Here is a 12,530-nt window from a genome sequence, read left to right as displayed (position 1 = left end):
AACGAATTTTCCCTCGTGTAGGCTACCTTCTACTTAATTCTATTAGAATTGCTTTGGAAGCTGCAGTTAAGGAATAAGTTACATTTTTTAACGCGCTCCTCCCGAAGTCAATAGTAAATGCTACTGAAGCCAAATATAATTTCAATGTGACATTTAATAGTAAGGCAAGTAAAAAAAAAAAACTAAACAGCAGATTTTTCTTTTTTTAACCTGAATTAATAAAAACATCTTTATAAAGGCAATGCATCAGGCATATGCTTGTACAAGAAGTTTTGAAAAAAAATTATTTTATAGTCTCATGTCAAAAAAATTAACACCGAAATATAAACACAAATCAGTGAAATGCTGTAATTAATCTGAGGCCTGTCTAGCAGGATGTTTATATTAAACAACGTAGCAAGAAACAGGAACACTAATCATATCAGAGGTCTTAATGTCGTAGGATTTTTCTCTTCATTTCTTCAGTGTTATTACGACACGGGAAGTTGTTTTTTCTCATCCAAACAACAACATATAATTTTTTTATCGTTCAAAACCAGGAGGCATTCAGAGATGGAGAATTTTCAGGTCATGAGCTTTCCAGGCAACTTTCTCTGAACGTAATGCTCAAATGTAGAAAAGTAAACAATACATCCGGTAGAAAAGAGGATACGAATGAATTGCTGAGCCATTGAATTAAAGGAATATTGAGTCCGCTCTAGTTGCAGTGTTTACGTAAGACAGAGGGAGTGCGTATCTTTAACGTTTATGACATAAAGTACTATAGTAGATATTTCAGTACAATCCATTAAAAACATTTTAGAACGTATTTTTAATAACCGGCTTGCAACAAGCTTTAATTAATTTTTGGGACTTACAATGGCATCATCTACATCCTTGCCTTAATCTCTGTTTATGCACTGATAGGAAGAAGAAGCGAAGAATATTAATATGGATGGTAGAAGAATGGAACCACTTGATTGTGCTTGTGTGTGTGTGTATATATATATATAATTATATATATATATATATATATATATATATATATATATATATATATATATATATATATATATATATATATATATATATACATGTGTATGTGTGTGTTCACGCTTGCAAAGGGGGTTGATACTCGAGATAGAATTAGGCTCTTTTCCTGATCTCCATCATGTCAACACAGGGTAGGAGTTTTGTGAAGCGCACATTCAGTCAAATATAATATAGTGTAAACTGCTTTGTAAATTGGTTTAATGCTTTCTTGCCTTCACTGAACACAAAGAGTACAAGTGGTCTTTCACTTCACTCATTTTATAGCTCACTTTCTGCATTTACTTCTGAGATCGTAAGCACTTTACGATTTTGTGTCCAACGAATGAGTAGCAAACAACATCTCACACTTTATTTGTCAGGGAAACAAAAGAGTGACTCTTTCATAAGCATTATCCTCTACATCATCAGCACTGTTCCTGCGTAATGTTACTATTGGTGCATTGTTTAAGTTCTGATAACGCACTGTAGCTAATGCAAGAGACCTCCCAGTTGTAGAATAATGAGAAGAAGGGTCATCCTGAAGGGCTCGGGAAAAGTTGGTGTTTGGTATTGTCAACTGAGGTGACTGTGGTGGGAGCCTGGAGGTGCTGGGTGATCTGACCACTAAATGTGAATGCCCAGTAGGAGTCAGCGAACTGGAAGCCAAGGACGACTGTGACTTGCGGTAATCATTACACCCACGAAAAGAACTCAGCTGTGCGTCTGTGAGTTCAGGAGATGGGCTTACGGGAAGTTCTGGAAGTGTTAAGGTGCTCTGTGCCAGAGGCTCTTGAGTTAAATTTCTTGAGTATCCGTGAAGCCTTAATGGTCCTAAATTCATTGATTCTCGGCTGGACGACAGATGGGTCGTTGCGTAACTAGAGTCGTCGGGTGTTGGTAACTGCCTTCTGCTCAAGCACAGGGGCCAGTCGACGTCTGACACTGGAGGCCCTTGCTGAATCCGCTTTACGAAAAAGCCTCCCGATTCTTGACGATTCGGGTTGCTGGGTGTTCGAGATGCTGCGTTCTTCTTCTTCTTCCCTTAAAACACATATTACAGCTGAGACTACTGCCGTTACAGCGATGGTAATCCCAACTAAGATGACTGGGATGGTAGAAGTATCTTCTGGTGCTGGTGCTAGCAAAGAGAATCAAAATGAAATAACACTTGAACTGTTCCGTGGATCTCTTATCAGTTGTATAAAAGAAATGTCCTTTTAATAAAACATATTGAACTTGGCTAGTTTTAATTACCCGGGATACTTATTATTATTATTATTATTATTATTATTATTATTATTATTATTATTATTATTATTATTATTATTATTATTATTATTATTATTATTATTATTATATTCAGTAGATGAACCCTTTCCATACGGAACAAGTTCACAGGGGCCGTTGACTTGAAATTCAAGCTTCCATAGAAAATGCTGAAAAATTAGCAAGAGCTCCTGATTTCACTCAAAACAGACTAAAATTCTGAATATTTTCTAGGATATTAACAATTGAGGGTCATCCAACAGTTTTTGGATAATTTGCATGAGTTGTATGTGGTTTGTAAATGCTGAATGAAAAAAGGACGCCAAATAAGTGATAAATATCCAATATCGCTAATTTAAGGTCGTACAAATTTTTCTGAATGAATTTGGGTGGTGTCTGTACATTCGACAGAATATTTTGATGTATAATAACTATTATAATTCAATTTTTAAACTGGAAATTTGAAGAACCCTTAATTTAAGGATCAATAGAAAATTAGTAACAAATAAACAGATATGCAACACTTTTAAGAAAAATACAGGTTTTGTTATGTTCTCTATCGGACAAACAAAAAGCTTGGGTCAGTACAAAGATTTAACAATCATATAATTTGTATATTACATAATTCATATAGTTACATTAATTCTCTGTAATTGTTTACTTCCCCCAGCTTATAATTTTTGGAAGAGAGAGAGAGAGAGAGAGAGAGAGAGAGAGAGAGAGAGAGAGAGAATGTGGATCATTGTAATGCTTGTGAATTTTCACCACGTATCCATAGAGAGAGAGAGAATGTTGATCACTTTCATGCCTGATTTCATCATCATGTAACTGCGAGAGAGAGAGAGAGAGAGAGAGAGAGAGATGAGAGAGAGAGAGAGAGAGAGAGAGAGAGAGAGAGGGAGAGAGGTCATGTCTGCTTAACGTACGTGAATAACAATTATTTTACCTGATGTGCTGTTCAGAGGAGAACAAACGCTGATGCTGAGACCGTTATCCTCTGGACCATCAAATCTCTCGAGGGTAACGTTATAGAAACTCTTCGGCAGGCGACACACCTCTTTGGAGACGGAGTAAAATTCGCCACTAGACATCAGTTGCTGCTCCACTTCTATTAAGTTTTTGTTAACCTAAAGAATAACAAAATGCACTTTACCTCATGTTGGTGGACTTTGTGTTATACGAATAAAAAAGCAGATCAGTATTCTTAAAAAATATATATACATATAAACGAATTAATGCACTAAATACCAATGTAGGCCTAGACAGATTTCATTCGATGAGACCAGGTTTAAGTCTCGAAGCCCATAGCAGGCTTTTTAGACCCTTTTAAAACCTTATCACACTTACTGGATGCAACGCTCTAAGGCTGGCTAGGGCTCGTGCTGGCATAAGGCCAGTTTATTCTAAACCAGCTCACTGTTTTGTTATATCTGACAAGACTATTAATGCACATTATTACTAATAGATCAATACGTACATATATCCAGGCTTCTACTAAGTCATAGCTGATAGTATGGTAAGGGATTTCGTTGGTTTCCAGACTAAAAGCTGAGTTTTTAGGCTTATGATTAAATAAATTGTATCTAGTTAATAATGAAGTCCTTTTAGATATTAGTCATCTGAATACCTACGCATGCGTCATCGCATCCGGAAGTTCGAAACTAACCTTCAGTTTATAGGTAGAACCGTGCTGAAATTTTCCATTTCTTTTCGGTATCAGTGCAATTTATCATCAGTTTACCGGACCCAAAATCAAAGATGATCTGAGCCAGAGTTGCTTCCGGGTTACTGACAATGAATTCAAGAGTCCAGTTAAAAGATCTGGATTCCAGTTCGAGTAAGGCTTCCAGAGATCCTCGGAGGTGTATTGGAAAATCTTGCTTTTTGCAGTCTGGAAGTATATATCAGCCGTCTATGAGTATAAACATTTATCTGTTTGGTTGTTTATTATTACCTAAACTAGAGAATAGCAAGAAAACATACACGCACGTACATAGCCTACATATGTAAAATATAGAGGCTGTAAATGCAGTTATTGTAAGGGGTTAACACATTGCTCATGAGCCTTCTGTAGAGTTTCATCCACCAGACAGCAGTTAAATAATGAGCAGGACAGCAACTTATAATGATTTTATCTGAGACCAGTCCTATACCTAAATATCTTGGGTATAGGCCTATAAATTATCAGCAAAAATTATACCTACTCATACATAAACCTTACCAATTTGATTCCCGCCTGTCAGGGTTGTCACAATACCAAGAACGATAACAGAGCCAATATACGCCATTTCTGAAAGTGGAATTATTATAATTTAATATTAGAAGGCATTTTTACATGTTCGAGTAGCAATGGCAGTGGAAACGGGAGAAGTAGCCTACTGATGTGCTTAAATGATGGATACACAGAGAACTCTGATTTATGAATTACTGTAACTAACGAACTTTTTCCTAAATATTAAATTATAACCTTCAATAAAATAGCCTTCTGATATGCAGATTACATTAAAGAATAATTAGTATTCTTCCATGGCTACCTAGGCCTAAGTACTTCCTGCTATTTGTCTATCTGCTACTTTTCTGATCACCTGTTCTTTACCCTTTTTCATCATTTTTCGAAACCATCTCATGCTCGAGATCACATTTTACTTTCCAGCCTCTGGACACCAGATCCTCAGCCAGGTCCAAATTCATCGTACGAGTCACCCGCCGCACTATTTTCACGTCTTAAAATTCTATAAAGCTTATGTGCTTTACAGTGCTTTACGGAGAGCTGAAAACTGTTTAAAGTTTACTTTATTTTGCCTTCACTTGGACCAATTATGCTATTTTAGGGAAAAGCACGTTGCAATTCAACCAGCAAGTCGGCTTATAAAGACTAGAACTGAACTGAAGATCGGGAAAATATTTTGTGAGACAGGGATATCGATATTTTTTTGATGAACGGGAAGATAATAATATCCGGTTCCTCTTTCGATAGCGAGCACGCGTTTTTCGGGACTCGTTTGCGTAATATTTGCTAGGTAGCAAAAAAGCAGCATTTGTCCTCGTTACGGCCATGCCACCATAACATCCATAGCTGTTGTTTTAGATTAAGCCAGTCCGGTTTTAACACTAGTTCTTGTTCTTACGGCAGCCTAGGCCTACACCAGTCCCCACTACATATCTTGTGCACGCCTAAAATTATTCATATTTATACTGTAATGATGGTAAAAAATGCTGCGTGAAAAGGGAATGTTGGCCAGATGCCGACTTGCAAGAGTTGCGATGCGCCGTTAAATCAAGAAATGTTTTCAATAAAAGAAAGACCAATAACCAAGATTACAATGTGGGTGATAAATGGTAGTGTTCCTTAAATTAAGCAACAATTAAAAGTTTAAAATTCAGTTTACATGAATTTAAAATGATCGGGTGCAGAAGTGGGGTCTTCATTTCACTGTAGGGCATTTTCTTTTCTAAAACAACTCCAGATACTTCTCCCTATTTTCGCCATGCTTGTTTCACTCTGTCTCACTGCTTTCTCAGTACCTCCCTCCTCTGTTATTATTGATATTTGTATAGTATATATATATATATATATATATATATATATATATATATATATATATATATATATATATATATATATATATATATATATATATTAATTAATAATTAATGACCGAATAAAGAACCATCAAAAGAATGGTTGTTTACGTTCCAACACTCGCCACTGGATTTTCAGACTCCTGGACTTTCCTGTCCTGTTGTTTTACTTGTTAGGTGAAAGACGATTGTGTAAACTGCAAAGGTTCCCTTAAAAAAAACGTGAGTCAATATTATCAGATGTATTATCACTATTTACTTACTGACTTGTTTTAGATGCACATTTTACATAATATCAGGCAGCATTGATATTACGTTGTTGGTAACATCAGGCAGCATTGATGTTCACACTTCAGCCAACACGTGGATTCTTTTTTAATTGAAGCCTGTTCTAGGGTCACATCTTGTAACTTAAATGGCTCAAAATATCTGAAATGGCTCGTAATATCGTAGGCAGACTTTTATCGATGATATTTCGATGCCTCACAATAGCTTAAGCATACTTTTAACAATACAAATATTATTTCCGTTTACTTAAAGGAAATGGGCCTAGCCTACAATTTTTGACAAAATCTAGATAGGTTACGTTTCTCGTTCTTTTCAGCCATTTCTAAAACTTGAGGCCCTCTGTAGGCCTATTTTGAGACATACAGTTATTAGGACATTAATAATTAATTAACTAGCAGGCAATTTAACTTAATATGTACTTATAACACTGTTTGACTGGACAGACTACCTGATTTTGCTTGAGTTATGGTCTTGAAATAATCTATAGGCCTACTGTAGTTACCGAGTTCTTTAGTAAACACTAGGCCATTTCATTAGTAGGCCTAATGAATTTTTGTTTTTCAATATAAACATGGTTATTATTTATACATGATTGTAGTTAAGAAAACATCCCAATATTCAATGTGATTCATAATTTCTTTACAAATTTGTTATGCCAACGAAGTGTCAGAGTGCTTTAGTTACACACACACACACACACACACACATCATGAGCAGTAATGTTTTATGCAGTCATATTAGTAGCAGTATGTAAACTGAAATGTTTTTGAATTCTTTACTTTGTTGTGCCTTATGATACTTACTTTCCTTTCTTCAGAAAAGCGTCAACACTGATGTACCTTATTGCCACTTATACTATATACATGCTATGTTATGGGTGTATCCTAATATACTGTATATTAATGTCAGCTTGACAACAACACAGGACTCTTGTATGGTATTGTGGTTTATACTTTGCTCAGTCTGATTTTATTTCTTGCATTTATCGTAGGCGTATGTCACACTCCTTGTGTAAAATTTACAACCCTTGGTCAGCAATTAATTGGGTATGAAGGCTGGCTACTGTTTAATTTTGTTTAGCTTTTTACGATACAATTGCATTTGCTATGTGTCTTGACAAGAAAGTTTGTTTTGCCTCCAACTCAGAGCTTTTATTGAGGGGAGAGAATTTGTCAGCCAACATCTGAAATGGCCTCAAATTATTTGGTAATTCTGTATATTAGCTCCGCGCTGGTTTTTACCTTTTCAACTGGTTTTTTCTACACTTTTAGGGGTTCTGATACAGACGGTATCTGATTGTTATTTGTCAAATGGAAATGTCCCTTCACGATGTTTCAGGTACTGGCCCGGGGTTGGGTTGGGTACCCATACGTTAACAAGTTATTAACTTCTGCCAGACGGGATATGAACCGTTCGAAACAGATTTAGCCATGCTCTGTCGTCTGAAGATCATGAATGGAAACCTTTTGCTGGATGGACTTCTGGGTTACTACTGCCAATTACACTCAGGCCCAAAAATTAAGGTAAATTCATAATTAGCAACCAAAAACTGCAGAAAAGGCTAAATTATAGTTAACGCTGCCTGAGTTGCTATATAGTTCTTCCAATTATTTTCTTAGGTTCTTTGAATTAAACAAATATAGTTAATTTTAAATTACCAACCCATGAAAGTCTAGTATTTTAACTCAGAGGTCTGATTAAACTCCCAAATATTGCAGTAATAATAATACCAGTAAAACTATAATTAGATGCAACTTCCATATACAGTACAGTACTGTATTGTATTGGTGCCTGTAAAGAGATTGCAGCGGTTGTTATTTACTATGCATTCAGATTGACTCCTCAGCTGCTTGTATTGATTACGGTATATGATCAGCAATGTTTCAGAGCAATGACTGTTGAGTTTATAAATACCGTGGTTGCATTTCAGAATTCTGATTAACTTGTTATAGAAAACTTTTCATATATTGCCCAGATTGTACAACTGATGTAATTTTCATAGATACAAGCACAAGACACTTTTATAAATAGTCTGTTCATTCTGGAAGTACAGTACAGTAATTCGTCAATTGAAAAAGATGAATCAGTAGATGTATAATTCATTATTTTAAAAATTAGTTTGAGACCAAATATGTCTAGGTTGTATTACAAGCCACCATAATATAAAGGAATGCGCTCATTCAGATCCTTTTATTCCAAAGTTTTTAAAACCTACTGAGCATTCTGAAGACCTGAACTTAATTTGAAATTAGATTTCACACAGGTTACAGCGTAAAGAAATCATAGTCATCAAAGGCATTCACATTTTAATTAGATTTTCACAAAACAAAAAATAAAATATAAAAATGTCAAGTTTCCCATACAGCGTAATGTATACACAAATATTGTCAACAGTTACTCCTTCACATGAACACAAAAATTTCATGTATAAATTACAGTGGTTCAGATACAGAGCTTGATCCTAACATTGGCTTCATAATGTATATAAAAAAAAAGCCTCATGACCTTTTTTTATTTATAACTTTTCAGTACGATTCATTTATTTTTCTAATGGGTTTCTCTAGTTCTACTTTAACCCACATGATCCTAAGTTCTAAATAAAGCTGGTTTTAAATGCCTTAATATACCACTTCAGTGTTTGCAAAAATAAATACAAGCAAATATAAACTTGATACACATTGGTCAGCAGTACAGTAACAATAACAAATACAGTAATGGAATGATTTGGAAATATTAGTACAGTAAGTCATAAATAAAGTTCACTGTTGAAAGTATACACAACTGAAGAAATAATAGCACATGTGCTTATTATACTAGGTAATAGGTAGCCATTTTCTTTAAACACATGACAAATTTCCACTTGTATGCCAAACACTGAATCTTTACATAAACCATACACAAGCATCCAAAAAGTGATACTGAATGGATTTAAAGTGGAATCCAGGTTGTTTACACAAAAATAATAGTCAAGATATGAGAGATGTGATTACAGTACCAGTTTCTGAGGCAGCAGTGAGAAACTACGACAGGATAAGTGATGTACAAAGGCTTCTCTTATTTATCTAATGACCATACCAGTGAGGGCTTTTAATCATGTACCCATCAAAGATGGGATGATGTACAACATAAATATGTGGAATTGTCAGTGAATACATGAAGCTCATTTCTTTATGCAAAGGTCTGAATTGCAACCCTAAATGCTGTTAAATAGAATTAGAATCTAAATGGTATATTTTGTTCATAAAAGCTCCCATATACTGTACTCAGAAGTGCAGTTAACTGCAGCAGCATAGAAGGAAATGAACTTAAATGTTAGATGTTACACATAAAAGAAATCTTTAGACAAAGGTACATGGGGATGCTATTAAATTAATTTCAGTTCTAGTGTCTCATTTGGTTTTGTTGTCCCAAACCAGTGCAGATTTCTAGATGCATAAAATTGAAGCACAAGATATAGTTCATAAGCATTCAGTTTGTACATACCTGAAGAGGTGAGATTATATTTGCTAATTGAGCCAAGCAACCTTTTTATAGTGTTCTTTTGCAAAATGCAGAAAACACTTTCCTAATCTTCAAATATTCCATGTAACAGAAAACACCTGCAAATGCAAGCCAGATTGAAAGGTTATTATAGAAATACTGTACGGATATAACTCAGCTTCTCACGGCATCATAGATCCTGTGCTAGGGGTCCATTTCCTTTACAGACTCCTGTCAGTTCGCAAAACTCTCTATCTGTGGGTCAATTAGCTGGTTCTAGAACACATAAGGATAGTATTGTACCTAAGAACATTATAATGGTAATTCTTGACAAGTGCTATTAAAGTCTGCCTATTGACTTCACATTTTGCTCAAACCTCTTATTATTACTGTACATACTTTGCATCAGAAAGCAGACTTTACATTGGTTCCCTTACATTTTGCCTGCTTTTAAGCAACACTTTATAGTCCCACTTAGAATAGATTAATTCGCGTAGATGTTATTGTCTGCCACATCTCTACTGACGTGCTTTTAGTTTTGGTAGCCTAATCATGCCTTTTATACAATACAGCACCATACCTTTTGCTGTAAAGAGTACTAACTAATGTTGTACCTCTGCAGCTTGTACCTAGTCACTCCCACTAAAGCGCAAAGGGCCAGAGTTGACCTCTTAAAGCTTAGGCTGGATAATACATCACTTTCCAGAACTAAAGTTCAAAAGCTCAAGACTTGTTACATAGGTTTTTAAAGTGGTGAAAAGTCAGCCCCCAAGAATTCCTTCCTACATGGCTGGTTGATGTTTAAAGAAATGGCATATAAAATTGCAAAACTGGAGACAAGATTTTATACTAACAGAAATGGACAACTTCATTGAGGATGAATAGGGTTTGACTGTTTCCAGAGAGCCTGCATTTGGCCGTACCAAGACAACCGTCTAAGTCCCAGGTTGCCTAGCCCTTTCCAAGTTCTGGAATGTATCAGTAGAATTCACTCTCAGAATAATCTCTCTTTAGCTGAAGGTAATAAGCCACTGCATGATTTCATTCCAGAGACTAAGCAGCTCTCCACTTCGGGGAAATTGCTATGCCACTGAGGAGACTACAGACTAGACCCTTGATTTCTTTTGGAGTTTGTTTACGTCATTACAATGAAAGGAAATTGCTTTAGTTGTAGTATTCATCTATAAATTAGGGTGGCATTGTACAGCAGAAAGAATAATAAAGAAAGGAGAGAAGAAAAGGAGCAGGAACAATGTTACATTTATTATAAAAACTGCAAAATATCACAACGCATAATTGACAAACAAGAATATGCAAAGTTGTCCAAAAAATCACGAATACATGCAGACTATTCTTTGCTTTGCTTCTTATGGCAGAATGACCTCTATGCAACATTGATTGTGATCTACTTAGCAGTCTTAGTGTGCCCACTATTTAACATTTGGCTGTGGTCTAGAAGTACTTAAATTTACACAATCATGCAAGTTTTCACCAGCAACACACCACCCGACTTGTTGACAGATGAGGTCAAGGAAAGTGAAGACCCACTGAGAGAAAGATGCCCTTTAAATTAAGAAACCCTGAATTATTCAAACAAGCACCCACTGAAGGGCACAGAATTCTGTACAGTGTTGGAGCAACCATTAGAAAATCTGGCTTTTCCAGTTCTCAAGTGCTCGTGGCCCCAGGTAGTTTTATGGATAGGAATAGCATCATACAGACTTATGTTTGCACCAGTTTGACAACAGGGAATTCATGATCTCTGAAGTATTGTTTTTAATTGTTATTATGAACTAGTTTAACCAGACCACTGAGTTATAACCCTTGATACTTTTTTTTTTTTTTAACCAATTTAAGTTGGATCAGGTATTGTTTATGAGGCTGGAGTAATTTATATCAGGTACTATAGCTGACTGGTGAAATTTATAAGGAGGCTTCTGTAATGAAAATTTCCTTTATCAGTACAGGTTTGACAGGCAGCCCCTTTTATCCCCTGTATTTTATAGAAAAGCATCGAGTTCATGACTTTTTTATTTCACTGTATTGTGGACTCTTCTCAGAATTCTGTAACAGCTATCATGCTCTTGGGTCACTGAATCAACCGACCCCAAAAATCAAAAATGGTGTAGTCTTGTGGGTATGTGTGGCCTGACACCCAGAGGCCTAAATTACTCTGGGTACTCTATACATATCTGGCTTTAATGAAGCCAATTGGTTGTAACTAGGGCAGATATATGTGGGGTGTCACTGCTGGGGAGGCTCTAAATTCATAATCCTAGATCAGTTGAATCACAAAGCTTTTCACTCTCAGTGAATGTTCTTATAATGAGCTTTAACTTGATGTATTGTGTTGAATTTGTGTATTACATCAGTTAGTCTGTCATTTTCTGGCAATTGTACATACCAAGCCAGAAATTAAGCAGTTTGAGGAATGTGTTGTATACAGTGTGTGGTGCACTTTACAAAGCACAATTGCAGCCAGTATTAGCAGTCATTTTCTGCATCCTTGCAATCCCCACCCACCCAGCTGCATTGCTTTCTGCCATTTACTTTTCATCCATTCCCAAACTGCCCAACTTCTTTGAACCTTTTCATCCCTTATTAAAGAACAGATCTTTTGGCCCACCGTAACTCAAGGAATACAAGTTAAGTGTAACAATCTTTTATTCTATAGTATCAAGCATTTAATTGGTATTGGCTGGAAAATGGTGTAAGGGACCGTACTTGCTGAAATGGATCTACACAGTAATCAGTTTTATGCTTGCTGCTTTCAAAGATATTGTCCACATATTTCTTTACCAGACAAATTTTCTTCTTCTCATTGTACCCAGAGGTGCAGAGACAGACTACTTTCCACCATATTCATTCTGTTGCAAATAAAAGCTGTTTATGAAATGAGAAGA

General features: G+C 35.8%; 1 long non-coding RNA gene across 2 annotated transcripts; it reads right to left on the bottom strand.

Annotated features, from left to right (window-relative positions):
- Positions 1 to 1,159: 1,159 nt before the first annotated feature.
- LOC136841614 (uncharacterized) lies at positions 1,160 to 5,780 on the bottom strand. 2 transcript variants are annotated; one of them, XR_010854043.1, is made up of 5 exons: positions 5,667 to 5,780; positions 4,499 to 4,567; positions 3,944 to 4,168; positions 3,224 to 3,404; positions 1,160 to 2,149 (listed from the first exon to the last, which is right to left on the bottom strand). It is a non-coding gene; the product is annotated as an uncharacterized lncRNA (long non-coding RNA). The 2 variants fall into 2 exon arrangements; XR_010854037.1 differs by lacking the exon at positions 5,667 to 5,780 and adding an exon at positions 4,874 to 5,556 and having other exon boundaries at positions 1,894 to 2,149.
- Between the last annotated feature and the right edge of the window lie 6,750 nt (positions 5,781 to 12,530).

This window comes from Macrobrachium rosenbergii, chromosome 1 (genome assembly GCF_040412425.1).
Source record: "Macrobrachium rosenbergii isolate ZJJX-2024 chromosome 1, ASM4041242v1, whole genome shotgun sequence".
Classification (NCBI taxonomy): Eukaryota; Metazoa; Arthropoda; class Malacostraca; order Decapoda; family Palaemonidae; genus Macrobrachium; species Macrobrachium rosenbergii.
Note: the sequence above shows the minus strand (reverse complement) of the source record. Positions and strands in the feature narration are given on the sequence as shown.